The sequence below is a fragment of the Pinus tabuliformis genome, chromosome Q (assembly GCF_031772625.1).
Source record: "Pinus tabuliformis cultivar Carrire ecotype Pingquan chromosome Q, CPIR1, whole genome shotgun sequence".
NCBI classification, from domain to species: domain Eukaryota; kingdom Viridiplantae; phylum Streptophyta; class Pinopsida; order Pinales; family Pinaceae; genus Pinus; species Pinus tabuliformis.
The window spans coordinates 547,632,105-547,657,075 of NC_142296.1; positions in this window are offsets into that span (position 1 = coordinate 547,632,105).

Here is a 24,971-nt window from a genome sequence, read left to right on the forward strand (position 1 = left end):
ATGCTCTTCCTCATTTTTAGAATATACCAATATATCATCAATGAAAAAAATAACAAACTTATCCAAATATGGATGCAAAACATTATTCATCAAACACATAAATATAGCTAGAGCATTAGTTAAGCCAAATGGAACAACAACAAACTCATAATACCCATACCTGGTCTGGAACGTAGTCTTGTAAATGTCCTCCTCTTTGATGCATACCTGATGGTATCCAGATCTCAAGTCAATCTTGGATAACACTGGTGCTCCCTTCAGCTGATCGAATAATTCCTTAATCCTCATCAAAGGGTACCTGTTCTTGATGGTCACTTTGTGCAACTACCTGTAGGCAATGCATAATTTGAGGGTTCCATCTTTCTTCTTCACAAACAAGACCGATGCGCCCCAAGGTGATAAATGGCCAAATGTATCCCTTGTCTAATATTTCCTTCAACTACAACTTCAGCTCAACCAACTTAGGTGTGCTCATCCTGTAAGGTTCTTTTGGTGTGTGGAGCTACCCCTGGCACTAACTCAATAGAAAATTCTACCTCCCTGTGAGGTGGAAACTCTATAATGTACTCAGGAAATACATCCTGAAACTACTGCAAAATTGGGTACCTTCTCAACACATCTTCATCCTCAACCTCCTTACCCTTATCACTATAAATGTGTATTGTAAATAACATACACCCTTTCCTACAGATATGCTTTGCTTGCATCGTTGTCACCATCCTAACTGATGTGGATTTCTCCTTACCCTGCAAGACTCTTGGTTCCCCATTATCACCAACACACTCAATAGCTTTATCATAGCAGTCTACCTTGGTTCTATGAAGATACAACCAATCCATGTCCAATAACATATTATATGATCCCAATGGTAATACATTTAGATGTGATGTGGTATGCATACCATTCAAATCAAATGCACAAGCTCTTACCCAATGATGAACTCGCTTCTTTGTACTTGTAACCAACTGCACTAACCAAGACTCTGCATGAAATTCCTTACTCAAACCACACTTATCCACCAAGTAAGGACTAACATAGCTATAATTAGATCCAGGTCAAATCAAAATATAAATAACTTGATCACAAATCTTACCGCTAATCTCAACGATAGATGCCTAGTGTTCTTCTTGTCTGTTGTCCATAGTTGCATAGATACAAGGAATGCTTTGCCCAACATCCCCAACAGTCTACGCCTCCTGTGCACTATATATTTGAGGCCTACTACCCTAATTCTGTGGACAATATCTCTTAAGGATTTACCTTTACCTTTGTATTTTCCCTTCCATCCTTGCTGAGATTCATTCTTACGCTTTGACTGTTCATAGCAATGCTTCAATTTCCCAATAACTTCTAGAAGTGACTGAGGCTCATCATACTCAATCTGATCTCTAAATGCTAATGGAAAACCACTAAAAAATTGCTTAACTTTAGCCTTCTCATCAATAAGATACGGTACATACATCGATAACTCAAGAAAATTGGTCGTGTACTCTTCATCTGTCATTGATCCCATCTTTAGCTCATAGAATTCCTTGGCCTTACTGTCGTAGTACCTCTCTGACAAGTACTTCTTCCTGAAAAGCCTCTTAAACTCTTGCCAACTCAAGTCATTTGTCCTGATGTCTCTAACCCACTTAACATTTTCCCACCAGATGTCTACTTTACTTTCAAGTTGAAGATATCTATTATAGCATTCATGTTATTCGTGTACTCATGCAACTCAAAGAATTTGTTCATCCCAAGTGTTATCACTTAAGAAATGATTTCTAAATTCAGAGCATCAGTTCTATTCCAAAGGATTGGTGTTAGTCTTGGTATAATCTTTCCATGGTTGCTTTAGTGTCTAAGATCTAGAAACGAGTCTTGCTGGTATGGTCAAATAGGGTCAATACTCCATTCTTACCCATCACTGGTCCCACATCACACATTATTTCCATGTGTCAAGCTTGTGTCAAGGTTTACATTTTACATTTTCTCCTAAGTCATAATGTTATATGGTGGTTAATTCGCTTTTATGGTTTTTAGAGTCTAAGTCATAAGGTTAGAGTCTCATTTCCATCATCAAATAAAGCTCAACAACCTTGTTTTACACTTTTTGGATCTCATATCATGTTTTGAAAGTCATGTGTTTAGCCATTTTGGAAAATTTTTGAAACTTACTACAAATCCACATTTTCGTAGCGCAGACAGTGTAAAAAAACAGTTTTTTGCTATGAAATCACTGAACTAGGAGTTTTCGTAGCGCGCTACGAAACCCCTGAAAAAGCCTGTTTCAGCATTAAAAAAATATGTTTTTTGCTTTTACTAGTTAACTTCCTGAAGCTTTCCTGAGCAGCTGAGAACTCAATTCTTCAAATTGGAAGAGTCTTTTCTTACCAACATGCTGAACTACAAAAACCCCTTTCAGTTTCTTCAAATTCATTCTGAGGTGGGAGGAATTTATGGTTAAACTTGTGCTACAAAACTGCTGAAAGTCAAGCTTTTTCTTCTGGTTTTAGCAGTCATTTTCAAGATCCGTTTTTGGTCACAGGAAAAGGTATTTTGGAATTTGGAAGGAGGTTTCTCTTCATCAACTCTCCCACTACAATAACCTATCTCACTTTCTTTATAAGTGTTTTGAGTTGGGAGATATAAGCTTTCTTTGAGACCCTAATTTCATAGAACGGATTTTTCTTGTTTGACACGTGATTTTCAAGGACAGATTCTGGACAATTGGAGCAGTTTTTAAAAAAAGAAGAAGAGGTTTTTGTTATAGATATCATGGGCTACAAGAAACTCCTTCATTTTCGTAAAATATGTCATGAGTGAGAAGATAAGGGCTCTTTCCCACGTGCCATTTTCAAGGATCCTAAGCCTAAAAACAGGGAAACATGTTCCCTAATTTCTAGGGTTTGTCATCAGCAATCAGATGACAACGTGGAAGGCTTCATCAAATTCAGCTTCATGAGGTTGTAGCTGTCAAAGAATGCATTTAAATGTTTAGATAAGGTTGTTGTAATCATAATAAGGAGTTACACTCCTAATTGTATTAGGACTCTAGGACTGCTAGTTAGCTGTCATTTGTATTTAATAGTTTGTTTTATGGTTAGAATAGGTGTCATTCATAGCAAATTCGAATTCTCTTGATGAGGGATGAAGGAATACATGTTGTAAATGCTTTATATAGAGCAAGAGGTCGAATTAGCAAGAGGTTGGAGACAACTCAAGATTCATGAAGAGTTCTTGTATGTTCTTGTTTTGATGGCATCTTAAAATACTTACATTGTAGTGGTGTTTACTTATGATACTCAGAATTCATCAATGATGCTTTGACTTCCTTCATAGATAAACTAACTTTGTTTCATTGTTTTATATTTGCATTTCTGCACTTGAACTCTATAACACCTTGACTTCCATGCTAGGTAGAATGTTTTGGCTTCACTACTCAGGATTCAAAGAGAGTTTTAGTGTCCTATTGTCTCATGGCTTTCCTCCTTCACTTACTTGCAGTGGTATGAATACATGTTACTTAGAACTCATCAATGATGCTCTAATTTCCTTCATGTATTTATAAACTGTGTTTCCTTGCATTGTATCTTTGTTTTGTTGATGTCTAAAAAATCTCTATGCCCTGACTTCATGTTAAGCTAATATTGCTTTGGTACTGAAACATACTTTGACTTCATAGCCAAATGGTAGCCAGCCTTTATCTTTCAATCTATAAACATATACAATCACAAACCATAGAGTTAGCCATCTATCCATATCTTTAATCAAAATCATTAAACCTTTGAGAGAGCCCTCTCAGGCTGAGGAGGCTAAGCCTTAGCTAAAAGATTGGTTTGAAATAGTTACACTGAGATAGTCTGATCAACAGCCTATTAGGGTCTTATTTTGGTGTGTCTACCAGGAGACTGAAGATTAATCATTCCCGAAATCAAGAAGCTGAACTTCTGAAGATAGCAGGAGTTCAGAAATCTTTTTGAGGCTGCAAAACTACCTTGGCGACTCCATTGTTGAAGAATTCACAATTCATAGTTTCATGGTGATTCCACTGGAGTTATGAAGAACTTAGATGCTACCATTCTTATTTCAAGGTATGCCTGCATAAATTTTTTAGAAATTCATGGTTTCCCAAATCATTTTCCCAAGGATACATATTTTCTAAGGAATGGTCCAAAATTCAATGGAGAAGATTTGAGTTTAACTTTGAAGCATATATCAAATTTCTATGATTTTACCAAGCTTCTTAGAGTCAAACATGAGGATGTTTGCATTATGTTGTTCTATGATTCATTTCAAGGGAAATGCAAACAGTGGATTGAAAGCTTTCCTGCTAAATCTATTAAGTCATTTGGAGACTTTTGGTTTATGTTTTTGGAGGAATGGATAGATAGATCAGATTTGGTGGAAAACTCTCCTTCAATTCAAGGTTTCAAGCAATGGAATGATGATCATATTAATGAATAAATGGATGAAAATTTTTCTTTGTCCTTGTCTTCTTATCTAAAATCATTTGAGTGCAAGACAGAAGATAAGATGAAATTTTTGGATGAAGTTGCTAAGAACATTGAGAAAGACATTGAAGGTTTACAAGGTCAAATTCAATCATATAGTCTTCATGATCATGATCATACTTTTCAAAAGCTTTCTATGGCAGAATACAAAGAGAGGGTGTTGCTTCCTTTCTCTTTCGAGATTGAGGAAGAACACATTATTTTTGAAAATCAATTTGAGGAGCAGTTTGAGAGCACACAGTTGAAGCCTTATGCAGATGATCAAAGTATTGGTGAGTTGTCTAAAGCTGCAGAATATCACAAGAAACATCAAACTCACCATGTGTTTTTTGATCCTATAGCTGACTACATGTAAAAGATTAACTGTTCAGGCTTCCAGTTATATTTTCATCTTGAAGAACAGTTACACCTCATGCTGCCTTGGTTATTTCAGTATCTGGTTTATTTTTGTTTCAAGCATAGTCAAGAGATTCAAGTGTCAGATCAGATCGATGACTGGCTTCATTGGAATTTTCATGTTCCTTGAGCTACAAGTGGAGATTGCAGCTGATAGGCTAGGTAGATGCAAATAAGCTCAGGGTAGGTTGACTGAGCATCTATTTCAGTAGGTGCAGTTTGAATTATTCTTGCAAAAAATCATTAAAGGCTTGAGGAGTAGATTGTGCAGAAGTTCAAAGTTTTATTCTAGAGAATGGATAGCAGCACTGGAGCTACAAGTTCTTAGTGTACCACAGGGGCACACTATCCCAAGTGGAGCCACTGTTATCACTTAAGAAATGATTTCTAAATTCGGAGCATCAGTTCTATTCCAAAGGATTGGTGTTATTCTTGGTCTTGTCTTTCCATGGTTGCTTTAATGTCTAAGATCTAGAAAAGAGTCTTGTTGGTATGGTCAAATAGGGTCAACACTCCATTCTTACCCATCACTGGTCCCACATCACACATTATTTCCATATGTCAAGCTTGCGTCAAGGTTTACATTTTACATTTGCTCCTAATTCATAATGTTAGATGGTGGTTAAGTCGATTTTATGGTTTTTAGAGTCTAAGTCATAGGGTTAGAGTCTCATTTCCATCATCAAATAAAGCTCAACAACCTTGTTTTACACTTTTTGGATCTCATGTCATGTTTTGAAAGTCATGTGTTTAGCCATTTTGGAAAATTTTTGAAACTTGCTACGAATCCATGTTTTCGTAGCGCAGACAGCGTAAAAAAATAGTTTTGCGCCATGAAATCACTGAACTAGGAGTTTTCGTAGCAAGCTACGAAACCCCTCAAAAATCCTGTTTCAGCATTAAGAAATCTGTTTTTTGCTTTTAATAGTTAACTTCCTGAAGCTTTCCTGAGCAGCTGAGAACTCAATTTTTCAAATTGAAAGAGATGTTTCTTCCCAACATGCTGAAATACAAAAACATCTTTCCGTTTCTTCAAATTCATTCTTAGGTGGGAGGAATTTATGGTTAAACTTGCGCTACGAAATTGCTGAAAGTCAAGCTTTGTCTTCTGGTTTTAATAGTCGTTTTCAAGATCCGTTTCTAGTCACAGGAAAAGGTATTTTGGAATTTGGAAGGAGGTTTCTCTTCATCAACTCTCCAGATGCAATAACCTATCTCACTTTGTTTATAAGTGTTTTCAGTTGGGAGATATAAGCTTTCTTTGAGACCCTAATTTCAGAGAACGATTTTTTCCTGTTTCACACGTGTTTTTCAAGGACAGGTTCTGGACAGCTGGAGAAGTGTTTTAAAAAAAAAAGAGAGTTTTTTGTTTTATACGGCATGGGCTACAAAAACCTCCTTCAGTTTCGTAAAATATGTCATGAGTGAGAAGATAAGGGCTCTGTCCCACGTGCCATTTTCAAGGATCCTAAGCCTAAAAACAGGGAAACATGTTCCCTAATTTCTAGGGTTTGTCATCAGCAATCAGATGACAACGCAGAAGGCTTCATCAAATTCGACTTCATGAGGTTGTAGCTGTCAAAGAATGCATTTAAATTTTTAGATAAGGTTGTTGTAATCATAATAAGGAGTTACACTCCTAATTGTATTAGGACTCTAGGACTGCTAGTTAGCTGTCATTTGTATTTAATAGTTTGTTTTATGGTTAGAATAGGTGTCATTCATAGAAAATTCGAATTCTCTTGATGAGGGATGAAGGAATACATGTTTTAAATTCTTTATATAGAGCAAGAGGTCGAATTAGCAAGAGGTTGGAGACTTTTTGGCTCAGCTACTGCTCTATGTGCAGACTGTGTATATTTTTAACCTAATGCAGAATTTCTACTTAGACAACTCAAGATTCAAGAAGAGTTCTTGTATGTTCTTGTTTCGATGGCATCTTACAATACTTACATTGCAGTGGTGTTTAATTATGATACTCAGAATTCATCAATGATGCTTTGACTTCCTTCATAGATAAACTAACTGTGTTTCACTGTTTTATATTTGCATTTCTGCACTTGAACTCTATAATGCCTTGACTTCCATGCTAGGTAGAATGTTTTGGCTTCACTACTTAGGATTCAAAGAGAGTTTTTAATGTCCTATTGTCTCATGGCTTTCCTCTTTCACTTACTTGCAGTGGTATGAATACATGTTACTTATAACTCATCAATGATGCTCTAATTTCCTTCATGTATTTATAAACTGTGTTTCCTTGCATTTTATCTTTGTTTTGTTGATGTCTAAAAACTCTCTATGCCCTGACTTCATGTTAAGCTGATCTTGCTGTGGTACTGAAACATACTTTGACTCCATAGCCCAATGGTAGCCAGCCTTTATCTTTCAATCTATAAACATATACAATCACAAACCATAGAGTTAGCCATCTATCCATATCTTTAATCAAAATCATTAACCCTTTGAGAGAGCCCTCTCAGGCTGAGGAGGCTAAGCCTTAGCTAAAAGATTGGTTTGAAATAGTTACACTCAGATAGTCTGATCAGCAGCCTATCAGGGTCCTATTTTGGTGATAACATTTTGGTGCGTCTGCCGGGAGCCAGAATATTAATCATTCCCGAAATCAAGAAGCTGAACTTCTGAAGGTAGCAGGAGTTCAGAAATCTTTTTGAGGCTGCAAAACTACCTTGGCGACTCCATTGTTGAAGAATTCACAATTCATAGTTTCATGGTGATTCCACTGGAGTTATGAAGAACTCAGATGCTACCATTCTTATTTCAAGGTATGCCTGCATAAATGTTTTAGAAATTCATGGTTTCCCAAATCATTTTCCCAAGGATACATATTTTCTAAGGAATGGTCCAAAATTCAATGGAGAAGATTTGAGTTTAACTTTGAAGCATATATCAAAATTCTATGATTTTAGCGAGCTTCTTAGAGTCAAACATGAGGATGTTTGCATTATGTTGTTCTATGATTCATTTCAAGGGAAATGCAAACAGTGGATTGAAAGCTTTCCTGCTAAATCTATTAAGTCATTTGGAGACTTTTGGTTTATGTTTTTGGAGGAATGGATAGATAGATCAGATTTGGTGGCAAACTCTCCTTCAATTCAAGGTTTCAAGCAATGGAATGATGATCATATTAATGAATAAATAGATGAAAATTTTTCTTTGTCCTTGTCTTCTTATCTAAAATCATTTGAGTGAAATACAGAAGATAAGATGAAATTTTTGGATGAAGTTGCTAAGAACATTGAGAAAGACATTGAAGGTTTACAAGGTCAAATTCAATCATATAGTCTTCATGATCATGATCATACTTTTCAAAAGCTTTCTATGGCAGAATACAAAGAGAGGGTGTTGCTTCCTTTCTCTTTCGAGATTGAGGAAGAACACATTATTTTTGAAAATCAATTTGAGGAGCAGTTTGAGAGCACACAGTTGAAGCCTTATGCAGATGATCAAAGTATTGGTGAGTTGTCTAAAGCTATAGAATATCACAAGAAACATCAAACTCACCATGTGTTTTTTGATCCTATAGCTGACTACATGTAAAAGATTAACTGTTCAGGCTTCCAGTTATATTTTCATCTTGAAGAACAGTTACACCTCATGCTGCCTTGGTTATTTCAGTATCTGGTTTATTTTTGTTTCAAGCATAGTCAAGAGATTCAAGTGTCAGATCAGATCGATGACTGGCTTCATTGGAAGTTTCATGTTCCTTGAGCTACAAGTGGAGATTGCAGCTGATAGGGTAGGTAGATGCAAATAAGCTCAGGGTAGGTTGACTGAGCATCTATTTCAGTAGGTGCAGTTTGAATTCTTCTTGCAAAAAATCATTAAAGGCTTGAGGAGCAGATTGGGTAGAAGTTCAAAGTTTTATTCTAGAGAATGGATAGCGGCACTGGAGCTACAAGTTCTTAGTGTACCACAGGGGCACACTATCCCAAGTGGAGCCACTGTTATCACTTAAGAAATGATTTCTTCGGAGCCTCAGTTCTATTTCAAAGGATTGGTGTTAGTCTTGGTCTAGTCTTTCCATGGTTTCTTTAGTGTCTAAGATCTAGAAAAGTGTCTTGTTGGTATGGTCAAATAGGGTCAACACTCCATTCTTACCCATGACTGGTCCCACATCACACATTATTTCCATGTGTCAAGCTTGTGTCAAGGTTTACATATTCCATTTTCTCCTAAGTCATAATGTTAGATGGTGGTTAAGTCGTTTTTATGGTTTTTAGAGTCTAAGTCATAGGGTTAGAGTCTCATTTCCATCATCAAATAAAGCTCAACAACCTTGTTTTACACTTTTTGGATCTCATATCATGTTTTGAAAGTCATGTGTTTAGCCATTGTGGAAAATTTTTGAAACTTGCTACGAATCCACTTTTTTGTAGCGTAGACAGTGTAAAAAAACATTTTTGCGCTACGAAATCATTGAACTAGGAGTTTTCGTAGCGCACTATGAAACCCCTGAAAAAGCCTATTTCAGCATTAAAAAATCTGTTTTTTGCTTTTACTAGTTAACTTCCTGAAGCTTTCTTGAGCAGCCAAGAACTCAATTTTTCAAATTGAAAGAGGATTTTCTTCCCAACATGCTGAACTACAAAAACCTCTTTCAGTTTCTTCAAATTCATTCTGAGGTGGGAGGAATTTATGGTTAAACTTGTGCTACGAAATTGCTGAAAGTCAAGCTTTGTCTTCTGGTTTTAGTAGTCTTTTTCAAGATCAGTTTTTGGTCACAGGAAAAGGTATTTTTGAATTTGGAAGGAGGTTTCTCTTCATCCACTCTCCAGATACAATAACCTATCTCACTTTCTTTATAAGTGTTTTCAGTTGGGAGATATAAGCTTTCTTTTTGAGACCCTAATTTCAGAGAACGGATTTTTCCTATTTGACACGTGTTTTTCAAGGACAGATTCTGGACAGCTGGAGAAGTTTTTTTTTTAAAAAAGAGAGGTTTTTGTTCTAAACAGCATGGGCTACAAAAACCTTCTTCAGTTGCGTAAAATATGTCATGAGTGAGAAGATAAGTGCTCTATCCCACGTGCCATTTTCAAGGATCCTAAGCCTAAAAATAGGGAAACATGTTCCCTAATTTATAGGGTTTGTCATCAGCAATCTGATGACAACGTGGAAGGCTTCATCAAATTCGATTTCATGAGGTTGTAGCTGTCAAAGAATGCATTTAAATGTTTAGATAAGGTTGTTGTAATCATAATAAGGAGTTACACTCCTAATTCTATTAGGACTCTAGGACTGCTAGTTAGCTGTCATTTGTATTTAATAGTTTGTTTTATGGTTAGAATAGGTGTCATTCATAGAAAATTCGAATTCTCTTGATGAGGGATGAAGGAATACATGTTTTAAATGCTTTATATAGAGAAAGAGGTCAAATTAGCAAGAGGTTGGAGACTTTTTGGCTCAGCTACTGCTCTATGTGCAGGCTGTGTATATTTTTAACCTAATGCAGAATTTCTACTTAGACAACTCAAGATTCATGAAGAGTTCTTGTATGTTCTTGTTTTTATGGAATCTTACAATACTTACATTGCAATGGTGTTTACTTATGATACTTAGAATTCATCAATGATGCTTTGGCTTCCTTCATAGATAAACTAACTGTGTTTCACTGTTTTATATTTGCATTTCGGCACTTAAACTCTATAATGCCTTGACTTCCATGCTAGGTATAATGTTTTGGCTTCACTACTCAAGACTCAAAGAGAGTTTTTAATGTCCTATTGTCTCATGGCTTTCCTCTTTCACTTACTTGCAGTGGTATGAATACATGTTACTTATAACTCATCAATGATGCTCTAATTTCCTTCATGTATTTATAAACTGTGTTTCCTTGCATTGTATCTTTGTTTTGTTGATGTCTAAAAACTCTCTATGCCCTAACATCATGTTAAGCTGATATTTCTGTGGTACTAAAACATACTTTGACTCCATAGCCCAAGGGTAGCCAGTCTTTATCTTTCAATCTATAAACATATACAATCACAAACCATAGAGTAGCCATCTATCCATATCTTTAATCAAAATCATTAACCCTTTGAGAGAGCCCTCTCAGGCTGAGGAGGCTAAGCCTTAGCTAAAAGATTGGTTTGAAATAGTTACACTGAGATAGTCTGATCAGCAGCCTATCAGGGTCCTATTTTGGTGATAACTCCAAGTATCCAAGCCTCTGCATCTTCTGACTTCTTCAAATCTCCATCAAAAGTATGTTTTTTTCTTTCTTGAAATCATCTGGAAAGTATCCCCTATCATTCCTCCTATAAGGATGATAACGACAATGACCATGATCCCTATAAGAACTAAAGCTATAATAGTACCTATGCTCATCACCCCTTCTATCCAGAGTGTCCAACAACCTACCATCTCTCACCGTATCAGATCTATGCAACCTGTGTCTACTAGGAGACCTACTTCCATATGCCCCATTAGTTCTATCCTCATGTCCATGGCTGATCCAAAGCAACCCTTGTCACTGCAAGTCTGACAAACTCTGAATGAGTATAGCATTAACCTCTTCTTTTTTCTCTTGTGCCTGTATGATCTGGTCATTATATTCCTTACAAATCCTTATCTCTTCCTTCAATCTCCTCAATGTATCTACCAAATCAGAAGAGTGCCCCACACCATGATGCTCATCTGATGCATAGGGAGATTCTATGTAGTCTACCACCTTGCTATCCATTTGATCTCTTTCCTGCAATGCATAATATGTCAGATAAACCAAATCATAATAAATCAATGTACCTTAGCATAATTCAGGGAGGATACCTTGTCTGCAAGATCACCAAATCAGCATGATACATGTATAACATAATCATAATAGCATATAGACATATAACAAGTAAGTGCATTAATGCATAAACATCATTTTAGATAGGGTCCAGTCATCAATGCAGGGCCATATCAACAATGCATGCTATGACCTCATGCATGAAGAAAACCATTACTCCATTGTACACATTGCCACATGCAACCATCAACATGTATAAGCAATGCCTAACCAACTACACATACGAATAAATGCATGTAGTCGAGCATGAGTGATCAATTCTTGTAATCAACCTACAATACTGATACATGTAATCAAAATATTCAAGAATGTAGCCTAACATACAAGGATGTAAGTAGGCCACATAAAATCAACATGTAAGCGACATGTAACAATATGTAACCAGTCATATACTCATGACAAATTCATTCCTCAAAATCAACACCCAATTCAACATGGTAACCGTACTACAACCATAATCAATCATCCAACAAATGTAACAAGCACATGGAATGCAAGCGTAAGAGACACACATGCGACTGACATGAATGCATGACCAACACACACTGCCCATCCAGTCTGAGGGGTGAACCATCCTCTAATACCACTTTGTAACACCCTCCTCCCACATCTACCCAAGTAACTAGCCAATCGGTGTAAACATGAGACCTTAAGGAAGTGGAATCAAAGGAAACATCACACACATTCATCGAACATCAGCGTCAGAATCCTCAGGAGTCAAGTCAATGAATCAGACATCTTGTCCTTGGGTCCCACTAATGTTCTAGACATATTAGGCATTAGTTTCTCCCATGCTATGGGCAAGAGAGCAGCCAAAAACCCAAAGTCACTCTCATAGACTTGCCTCCCAGTGACCCAAGGCTAAAATTGCCATTTTTGTGCCATCGACCCTGGGATTTAAGCCACTTTTTCAAGCCTAGAACCTAGGTCACTGCTTAGAATGGTGTGATAGATCAAAATCAGTGAAAGTACAGGGAAATAATGATGCCAAAGAAATAAGTTTAACAAGACCTTAACCAGACCCTTATTAGCCACAACAGACATTTTATCAAACATATCATCAACATGTAACATACATGTGTAAACAACAGAATTTAGTGTAGGGATCTCATACTTATCTAAGAATCACTATGAACCATTGTTCCCTCATGTCATTTGTTGCATTATCATCTATTAGGCCGTAGATACATTATCCATTCATTCACAAGTAAAAACATATTGAGAGCCATACATAGTTGTTGTCATAAAACAGACATATAACTAGCATAATAGGGACAAAAATATCATAAGCATTCAACCATGAAATCCACATATACATCAGAACATTTACATATGAAAATCAAGTGAATGAATTTCTCATTAATGACTGAAATAAACCAAGCAGATATGGTACTACCACGTTCCACCCGACCATAGAATTGTTGAGCCAAATCTCTCTTTAGTCATTCACCCTTGTGCCATATTCCAATCATGAATGTGGGACTCAAACCAAAAGAACTAGCGAGGGCATACCGAGACTAAACCACCTAACCCTCATCAATAGAAACCAGGCTTTGCCGTAATCCATCCTAGATCACTAGGCCAACACAATGAACACATCATAACAAGATTTACTGTGATTAGGCCAAACAAGCATGGATGCCACTAGATTTCTCCACCTACACCATGAGTAATTTTCCTGTCTACTTGTCTCTCAGGCTTTACCGCAATCGAAACCAGAATCACTAGGCCGTAAACTAAGACCCACTCTCTAGGTTTTACCGCATATCCCAAAACTAGGATTACTAGGCCCAACAAAGAGCTAACCACCTCTTGGATTTACCGTATACCCTGCCATTCATTGGTAAGGATTCCTAGGACCACCGAAGAAACACAATCTTGGCTTTACCGCAACCCATAGTGTAGCTCAAGGGTCACTAGGCCAGTGGCTTTATTGTGATCCACAGTCTGTTTCAGGGACCAATAGGCCATGTGCTCTATCATTGCGAGATCCACCCCACTCAGCTTCGAATCCATCCGACAATCCATCTCAACCAAAACATGAGAACCCCATCACACCATGGTTATCTAGAAATGTAAAGGCTAGGTTGAAAACATTGTTACACCTAGAAAAACCCATGCCATGATAGAAAAGAACCATATACAATACCATGCATGCCAAATCTAGCAAGGAAAATATGCATGCAAGTTGATACCTGCAATGAGGCTTGTTGTAGCTGCTTGATCCTCCCTTTCCCTGCTTGATCTTTGCTTCCTCTTGCCTTCTTTTCCTTTCTTTCTCCAGTGCCAAAATGCTCCAAGAGAACTCTAAGTGTCCAAGAGTGAGAGGGAGAGAGAGAGAATAATGAGATAGCTCAAAAACTAGTTTGACAAAAGGTTACCAACTGATCCTCAGAAGCCGTTTTATGAATGAGGCCTCTATGTTGTTCATTTTCCATTATTTTCCTTCAATTTCCTCCTTACATGCAACCTGTGACTTTCACCTTCCTTTTCTCCTAATTTCCATTATTTTCATAAATAATTGTGCCAAAAATTCCATTTTGCCTTTCCAAAGCCTTAGCCATTTCCTTTGCCAATTTCCTTAGCCATAAACAACCAAATGAAAACCCCCTAGGATGTCTTGCCCAACATTCAACTTGGAATAAGTGTCCCATCAACCGTGGTTATTGTTTTTAACTTTTACTACATGGAATTTTCACTAGGGCTGTTACAGAGGAGAAGCATAATTTATGTGCCAAAGCTGGGCAGAGGTTCCAGAGGCTAGGAGAGACATTTCTTCAAACAACGGTCGGTCAAACGACTTGAGGAGAAGTTGTTCCAAGCTGAGAACATGAGAAACTGTGCCAAGGAAGTTTGGACGACTCAATTTGAGTTGAGGTCAATGTTGGGATTTGCCTGTGGAGAGAAGAATTTAGCCTCACTAGATTTTCTTGCCAATATTTCGCTATAGGATTGCCAGTTTTGGCATCCAGTTATAGTAAGATTATTTCACTATTGCATAATAATAAAACCCTCAGCTGTTGCATCGGTTTTCCCAAGTTGGGTTTTTCTGGGGATATTGGTCCAAAAATAATTGTGTCATTTTATGTGTGTGTGCTAGTATTTCTTCCAGTGTTTATTTCTTCCACAATTTATTTGTGTAGGTTGCAATGTGATTTATTCAGTATTTGTTGTAGCACACAATAAATAAATTGTTAAGAATTAATTTAACAATTAGGAGAATTATTTCTAGTTGCTGCAATAGGAATTAGGTTTCTGATTTTTCACATGGTATCAGAGCTCAGATGATCAGCCGAAGAGCTCAATATTGAAGGAAGATGGAGTTTTATAGTTCAATGTGGGCAGAAGATCAAAACCCCATAGGGAAGTGTAGTCACTTTCCTAAGAGGCCGAATTTATTGAGGAGCTTAAATTTTTTCTGAGAGGGACATAAAAATTTGATCTCTCTAGATCGGGGGATTCCAGAGGCAGAGGGAGAAACCCAGTATTTTTGTAAAGAAAATATCTAGCTAGACGTAGAATTTTTTGCAATAGTTTTCTAGAGAAGAACCAACATCAGGTGGAAGAGAGAAGAAACACACACAACATAGGGAAAATTTCTCTCAGGGGATCTCGATTTTTAGAGATCTAATTTTTTCAGTTGTAGATTGGCAGTAGTTGTGAGCAGATCTTCTCACTTCCCAAGGGAGTGCGATTAGCAGATCCAGCAGTTGAGATACAAGAAAGAGGGATATTTTCAAGTTTATTTTCTCCAGTTTTGAGTCTCACATATTTTGTAGCTTTTCAAGGATGATCATACGAGATTTCCATAGAAGGTCATGAGAGTTAGCTAGAATGAAAATCTATGCAATAGATTAACTTCTAGTTTTCGAAGACAGATGTCGAAGGAAGTGTGAGTTGCAAAGAAAGGAAGGGTCCCAGCAAAAGACAAGGTTTGAAAGGAGATAGTGGGACACTAGATCTAGGAGGTGGAGGAGTATGAGACTCCAATATTCCATATTGGGAAGGGTCCTTGAGGAGTCCAATTCATGGATCATTACCTTACTATGGGAGCCCACAATGTTCACTAGCAGGATGGATCAGTGGCAGTAGATGAGGTCAGATGCGAGAGTGATAGATGTAGAGTCTAGTAGCAATCAAATGTTTGGGAGCATAGTGTAGAGTTGGTAGCAGTGCACGTGGCACAGTGCAGAGTCAACAGTAGCATAGATTTTTTAGCAACAACATAGATACTAGTAGCAGTCAAAGCCTCGAGTGATAAATGCATCATATTGGTCACATTTGATTGAATATTTAGGATTATTTTCAGTTGCATATGTTGTAGTTGTAGAACAAAAAATGGAGAGGGGGTTGCATTGTAGATGTTGTAGTTGCAGCAACAACAAATGGAGAGGGGGTTGTAGTGCAGATGCAGTGTTGGCAGTAGTTCAACAGATGGTTAACAACAAGATAGATGCAACACATATTAGAGTTGCGCAATAGTTAGTGGGCAACAACAGCCAGACATCAACAACGTGACAAGGGATGATGCAAAGACAAGGGGTTGCTATAAGACGAAGCAACTCTAGAACACATTCCTCACTAAGAGGGAGTGTTATTTTTTGTAGCATCATATGCATTCTAGCCTTTAAATTTTGTGGAGAGACTAGAATGCATGAGATCTCCAAAACCCAAAAATCATTTCTGGAAATCCTACCTCGAAATGACTTAATTAGATTATTAGTCAGTTTTTAAATATTTCCTAAGTCTAAACTTAGCAAATATGACTAATTAATCAGAATTAATTAAGTTAAGGTGTGAATGTTCTAGAAACTTACACGGATCGACTTCTAGTTAATCCTAGCCATTGATTAAGATCTAATATTGGTCATTGAAGTCTCAATAGAGGATTATAAGAAGAAGTCAATGGGGCTTGTAGAAATCACTTATGCAATTTGATTTCATGAGCAAATTGATTTCCTGAGTAGCAACATTCAGTTGCTAGAGAGAGCTAGAGAAATCAAAGCAGCAAGAGAGGGGCAAGGACAGTGAAACTGGAGGAAGGATTCTAGTTCTAGTGAGTGAATTTGCAGAGAGGCAGAGAAGCCATAGTGAGGTTGATGTAGAGAAATGCAATAGCCTCTAGAGGAAAAGTCGAATTGTTGAGGAAAAGCATAATTTTAGTGCCAGAAGCTAGGCAGAGGTTCCAGAGGCTAGAAGAAACATTTCTTTAGACAACAGTTGGTCAGAAGGCTTGAGGATAAGTTTTTCCAGCTGAGAGCAGTAGCAATTGTGCTAGGGTGACTCAGTGACTATGCATTGGCAATTTGGACGACTAAATTTGAGTTGAGGTCAGTGTCGGGATTTTCCTATGTAGTGAGGAATTTCTCCTCACTAGATTTTCTTTCCAGTATTTCTCTGTAGGATTACCAGTTTTGGCATCCAATTTTACTCAGATTATGTCACTGATGCATAATAATAAAACCCTCAACTGCTGCATCGATTTTATTGAGTTGGATTTTTCCGGGGACATTGGTCCAAAAATAATTATGTCATTTTATGTGTGTGTGCTAGTATTTCTTCCAATGTTTATTTATTATGCAATGTATTTGTGTATTTTGTAGTGTGATTGATTCAATATTTGTTGTAGCACATAGTAAATAAATTGTTAAGAATTAATTTAACAATTAGGAGAATTATTTCCAGTTGCTGCAATAGGAATCAGGTTTCGGATTTTTCACAAAAGGATGCAAAGATGTGGTGGAGATGAAGATGAAAAAAAATTTTCCTTGGAAAAGTTGTTAACATATTACCACATGGGAAAGAATGAAGGAAGCCTTGATTGGTCACTTTTTTCCACAAGATGAAACTTTGGATGCAAGGATGATGGTGAAGTACATTAAGTAGGATGGAAGTATAGAGGCATTCATACAAGAGTATTCAAGTTTTATGTTGGAGATACCAGACATGATAGAGAGAGAAAAGTTTTTCAACTTTGTGAGTGCATTACAACCATGGGCTCAAACTAAGATAAAGAGGCAGAAGTGTCAAACCCTTGAAGAAGCAATTGCAACTGCAGATAAATTTCTTGATTACCATGTAGGAAAGAAGGAAGGGAAGGAGCAATAGGGAGAAAATAAAAATAAGAAGTTCGACAAAGGAAAGGAGAAGTATTCTAAGGAACATGGACTGAAGGTGGTTGGAAATTCAAAGGGAAAGAAATCGATGGTGTGTTGGTTATGTAATGGAGAGCACATGGAAAAACAATGTCCTTTGAGGAAAAAGGCCATGCAATTGATACAAAAAAAGAGAAGGAAAGATAACAAGGTTCTCATGTCTTAGTTGGTGTGATGCATATTTTGGGAGATTCTAGCATGAAAGAAGCTACCTCAAAACAAGATTTGGAAAGCAATAAGATGAAATTCATAGAGATGAGCATTGGTGGGAAAGCATTGATGGATATGTTGGATAGTGGTGCTTCTCACAACTTTATGAAGGAATATGCTGCAAGGAAGTTGGGATTGATTTTTTCCCCAACTCATGCATCTTTCAAAACTATGAAATCAGAGGGAAGCAAAGTCCTTGGGATCGTGAAAGGTGTATAAGTGAAGATTGGAGGCTGGAATGGAAAATTTGACTTCACGATTATTAGGATGGATGACTAAAAGGTTGTTCTTGGCATCGAATTTATGGTTGAGAGATAGGTTGTGCTTGTACTACATTTGGAGAAACTACTCATTCATGATGGGAAGGAAGAGTCTTTGATCATTCTTACTATTGGAGGGTTTCCATGAGAACACAGAGTGCCAACCATATGTTTGGAAGTAGGACAAAGAGATGAAGAGATGTCTCATGAGAGGTTGGATTTCTTAGAGACCACAATCATTGGACACTTGGAGTTGATTAAGTCTTTATCGAATGGTGTTTGATGTTTATTAAACATACCAAAAATTGTGGATGAGAAGACTTTCACGAGTGAGTGCAAGGTTGTTGCTAAAGTTTTGAGAGGAACGATGCCCAAAATTCTACCAACATTATGTAGAGAAGAGATGAAGATCATGACTCGTACATGCAAAGGTTAGAAGAGGAAGACATTGATTTGTGTATTGAAATCTTAGGGTGTAGATAAAGGTAGGATTGCAGACCAGGATGAGACTACAGGGACAACTATATTAGACCATAACGATGAGAGTGATTTGATGAATGTGTTATATTATCCTTCTTCAATGAGACTTGCATGATGAATACGCACCAGGATTACCACCAAAGTGCAGATCTAATGACATTTTGAGGAGTGGGAAGTCACACAACTTCCCCACCCCACCTTCATTTTAAATACCATGAATAATATGGGATCTCCATATCTTACTCAGGATGGTGAGACACTTAGAAGTGAAGTGCTACTGAAGGGTGCTTCATTATGAGCAGAGTTGGAGGATTTCTTGGAGGATGAAGATGTGAAAAAGTGTTGGAGAAACAACCAATGAATGCATGAGGATGTGAATTCTCATGGGTTGGACATGATGGTTGGATTAGCTACCCAACTAGTTCAAGTCATGAGGGAGCTCAATGTGCAGAGGCATGTTGGACTTGAGTTGGAGTATGGTAGCAGGTGCTCATAGAATCATGTTGTATTTACATTGGATTATGGAAGAAGATGTTTATGGGAATTGAATACTTGAGATATATTTCTACATGAATTCATGAGCCATGATGGAGGTAGGTGGAAATGTGGAGAGTTCATGCAGTAGGGACAAGGGAATATGGATGATCCTTCCATGGTGTTAGAGTTGGTGACACTTTATGACAATTTTCAATTTACGAATAAGTATTATGAGTGGCATGTTTTCAGGGACGATAAATGTTTTAGAGTGGGGCAAGATTTCAGGCCATTGTGATTGAGTCTGCATGAAGGCATGCCCCAAGACGGTCTTATGCCCATGTCAACTTGAAGTGTCAAAAAATCAAAGGCTTAGGTGAGTTTGATGGAACAAGGCACCCATAGGAAGGCAAGATCGCCCCAATTAATGACATGAAGGCACAAGGATATGCCCAATAAATGGAGGTGTTGGGCGAGATGTAACGTGCATGGCACAAACCCACCCAAAGGTATGAGGGAAATCATTCCCAAAGTTGACATACACGAATCAAGATGCAACAACTTGCAGACTTGGGTGATGGCATGTGGAACAAAAAATAACTTGCGATGGCGTGGAGGGTGAGCCAACACATGAAGTTTTTGTGCAAAGGGCATTATGCCTGCACAACGAGTTTGCTCATGCCCACACCAATGTTGAAAGGAGAACAAGTCAAGTCGGTTGAGCACTATGAGAGGTCAGCTTCGTGAAGGGTCACACCCCTTGGAAAGGGGAGGTCATATATAAATAAAGTAGACAAGTTGAAGAAGAACCCAAGATTCAGACAAGGAAATTTAAAGGAAAATAAGACATAGAATCATAGCAAAGAAGAGAATCAAGGCAATGAATGAAAGGAAAGTTGAGGCTCATTTAGCAAGCCAAGATGTGCAAATACTTTTTATTTTCAAGTTTGTTGGGCTTAGTTTTGGCACAGGTTATAGTTATAGGTGTGAACTCTGCCAATAATTGCGCACAAAGTTCTTTAATATTGTAAGTCAAAATTTTGAGATTTCCCAAAGTCGTGCGAGCTAGGAAGGGATGCACAAAGCTAAGGGACAATTTGTTGAATTTTCCCAAGATTTGAGGCAACAAACCTTTGGGGTTTGACCAACCTTGGAGCTATGTAATGTATAAACCTAAAGTTTTAAGTTAATAAAAGAAAAGGGGAATTTTCTAGGAGGTCCCCCTCCTATTTGTTGTTGTTGTACATGTTCATTTAATTTGTTTATATTGCAAAGATTGTCTAAGTAATAATATTGTGAATGAAGTAAATGAAGTGAATAAAAGAATTGACTAAGTGTTGAACTTAATCTAATTGAAGGGATATTGCATCAACTTGGATAAGTTGAAAATTCCATAATTAAATTTATCAAGCCGCTACATGGTGCATAGGTTAGAGGCGTAGTTGTTGTGGGGAAAAGTATCCGACTCGGATGACCCTATCCCTACTCTAAGGGTGACAGTCCTTAGCAACAACTGAAAGTAAAGCTTTGGTATTTTCCTTTATGAAAGTACAGAGAAGGAAGAAAAGATTAACCAACCGGTGTCTTTCGCTTTTGTCGATCCTGTCCTCTCTCTTTGTCTCTTGTTCCCAGCTCCTTGCTCTCTTCGCCGGCCCAGCTACACACAGATCCTGCACAAACAAGAGAGGGAAACTACAAGAAACATGTACTCATAACTGATGCATGGATTAGAGTGGATCAGATATACAAGTAAATACAATACATCAATGCAATACAAGTATATAGGAGAACATTCAAAGCTTTATTGATAGAAGTAAAAGGGTTCTGAGAAGGTTACAACCATCAATGGCTCCAATCCAGCAGCACCTCCCCAGCAGCAAGAAATCTCCTCTTCACCTCTATAAAAGCAATCACCCAATAGCTCTAACTGTAAACCAACAACACTTCCTTGCTTTGCACAAAATTCCAGCCTCCCTAGACCTCATGAGAGAGCTCTATATATAGGAGATTTGGAGAAAGGATGAGTCAGCTTGAGGCTGGCATAAAGCTGACTAGTGTCCTCTCCCACTTTAGTTAAACTTCAGTTCTTGAGTCCACTTGGAGATCCTTGCTTACACATGGAGATCAAGTACCTCTTACTCATCACAGGGCGAATCCCTTGAACCAAGTGTCAGTTTGGAAGCTTCCTGGGCAGTTGACACCTTGCAGAATGACTGTGCCACTTGGCCAATCTCGCCCAGCGCAGGTAGCCTTCATTGGTTTTGACTTTCAGCGCAGGTGCAAGGAGGAGCAGTTGACATTCAACGCAGTTGCTCAGTGGAGCAGCTGACATGATCCAAAAATAGCCTGTTTTGAGAGTTTTTCAGGTGGAGAACTGATGGGAAGTGCTGTGGTTTGCTGACCTTGTTCTTCTAGGGGTAAGAACAACATGTTTAGGGACTGAGGATCCCTGTAATTATTGACATTTCATGCTCCATGCTGCGAGGCACAAAAATGTCTATAACAGTAGTGCGGGTACTAGTAAGCCTAAGTTGGTTAAGCCATTAGGAAGAACATACACTAATGCCACACACTCTCAGTTTTCTGATTGGTGTGATCATCGTGGGGTCATGACACCACCTAATATAAAATTATCCAATTTGATATAGTTAAGATCATCAATGTATTTCTAAAACTATTTTCTATTCTAAAATTGAGCATACAAGTTGATGATTGGATACACATTCCCCAAATATTTAGATCTACATTCTAACATGACTTGTGGATTCACAATCGATTCTACTTTCCAACCTATTACCAATCCACTTTACTAACCCTCAACATCAATAGAATAAAAATCTTGGCATTGATGTTAATCTTGTGGTTGATGTCAATTTGGAGACTGATGACCAAACCATTGATGTCTTAGGGGGACTAGTGTGGCACATGTGTCTTGGTGGATGGAAGCACATGAGTATAGTAATTTGGATTGTACAATTATGGGATTGGTCACATGAACAAAAATTATCAAGATTGCAACAACCTTGTATCTAATTGGCCAAGTATTCAATTAATTAGCCAAGCAAATTATGTTATTGGTCACATAATGTTACGGTTATTTAATTGACAAAATATTTTAATATTGTTATGGTTAATTTAAATATGGTCATTGAAAAGGAATTAACGTTATGGTTATAATTATGGGTCAATGAAGTATATGGCAATGAAATCCATGTGAATTGAATTTATTTACCATGTCGGCCTATTGCATTCAAATTGTCGAAGCTCCAGGGAAGCGAAAGTACTATTTTTTTCAATAGATCAGATCACATATTGACAATCCATGTGTCATGGTTATCCCATTCTCCAAGTTATGTAATGTAAATGATCTTAGTAAAATCTTGATTCTATGTAACAACCTAGGTAAGCCTATACTTTTAATGATGAATTTCATCCTAGGAGGTTTATGTAACCTCACCGATTACCTATGTTTCTAGACATGGATAATTAGAAGAGTTTTTTCCCTCCAACTTAAACCCCAAAGCTAGGGTGAAATTTATTGTCAAATTATTAGGTGTCCTAGTGTTTTTAGTCAAGTTTGATGTAAAAGTGGTTTGGGAATAATTAAGCTAGCTGGCTTAATTATTTTATTACAAATCACTTGGTTTACTAGATCATATTGTGTTGCGGATGAGTTATGTGTCTTGAGGGTCTAAGACAAATGTGTATTCTCTCTTTACGTCTTGTAAATGTAAAATATTATGTATTAGAAGGTCGGAAAAATATTAAATCCCCTCATGTGTAAATTAATTAATTTTTCTGGAAAAATAAAATTAAATCATAAGCCTGAAAATTATTTAATTAGAGTTAAATTCAAATTGTCTTAGGAAAATAAATTCTCCAAATGGAAAATTTTGTGGGCCTTAAAAGTCAATTTTTAAGGGTCCTCCACCGAGGGAATATTGTATATTTCAAGAAAATTTGGACCCTTGGACCTCGGTGTTTAAGTCAAAGTCAAATTTGTGAGGAAATTAGTTCAACATAATTAATTTTGAGCTAATTAAAATGAGATTAAATGATAAATTCGAAAATTCCTCAAAAATGAAAAATCAAAGGCCAAGATTAAAATATCTTGAAGGGCTTATCAACGACCAAGATTATTTTGATAATGATCAAACAAACTAGCCATTATTTTTCCATTTGGAGGATTTATCTATAAATTAGAGAGTCATTTGAGTCTTTATCATCTTGATCTCTAGCTAGAATATTGTTGTTGAAGAATTTTTGTAAACTATTGTCATGTTGGGAACTATTTTTCTGCTATAATAAAAGACTTTAGGGTGCAACTCAAGGTGTTCTTGTTTGTTGATCTATGGTATGTATTGACTATGAGCTTCCTATGTTGTGTTTTATGTGATTATTTTGAGATGATACATAGTGTTTGCAGGTACTCAATCCTTTGTCTCCATGTTCACGGTTTGTGGCAAGGATCATTTTGCCTGGATCCTTAATTTTTATATGGTGGATTAAATCTTCGCTAAGGCTATAGTGAGCATAAATTTTTTGAAGCATTTTTAGCCATTCATCAAAGGAAAAATAATATAAAAATTATTTTCTCAAAATTCATTTAAAAAACCCTTGTATAATTTGTAAAATAATTTTGTAATTTTAATTACAAAATAATTTTCTAACTTGTTTTGGGGTTTTTAGATTTATTTTGTATATACTTGGGGTTTGGGTGTTGTATTTTTATTTTTTGCAGGGCTGTTCAAGGGATCAAGTGAAGGAAGATCTAGACCTAGGTCTTTGAGTTAAGATCTAGTCTCTAGACAATTTTGTAGGGCCATTCACTGAAGATCTCACGACAAAATTTAGATTTGAGGAAGATTTTTTTCTTCGAGATAAGAATTTTCATTTTCTGGGCCTCTTGAACCTAGATCCAGCTTCCTCAGCCCCTGCGTCAGCCCAGTGATCCCATATGTCAACATTGTTCAGCCCTTTTGGGATTTCTGTAAATCCTAAAGGCCTCCTCCTTCTCCCTCCTTCCCTGTGTAGAGGGTTTTAGACCTTCTCAGGGCTAGTTGTAGCCTTTTGGGGCGTCAGCCTCCCTATGAAAGGATAGATGGCTACCCTTCAGGGTTTGTCGTGACCTTTTGAGGCCCAAAACCCTCAACGTCCTCCCTTTTGAGCCCCGATTACCCCTGCGTCAAGCCTTTGAGGCTCTTTCTCCCCCAACATTGCCTCTTTCTAGCCTCCTCTATCATTGTTTGCCCCTGATCTATCATTATAGCCTCTTTATCCCTGAAAATTAACCTTCCTTGGCCTAGTGTTCACTCTCCTTGGCCATTTCTGCTCTAGCTTGACCTGAAACCCTCATCTGAATTTTTTGGACTAAATACTTGGTGGTTTTGCAAGTTTTGAGGCTCAAATTTTCTATTTTTCAAGCGGAAACTTGATCCCAACTTTTAACAGATTTTGACCAAGGAATATTTAAGGCCCTTGGCCTAGAGTTTGACCTCTAAACCCTATTTTATCTCTATTTTATTACAATAATTAAATCAATATATTTTAAGCCCTAAAATCACATGCTACATCATCAAAATTGTTTAGATTTGCAAAATTTCCATTTTTTATGAATTTTGGCCACTTGGGAACTTCAGATCTAGCCTAAATCTAGATTTTTATGCTTACTAGAATTTATTGCATAACT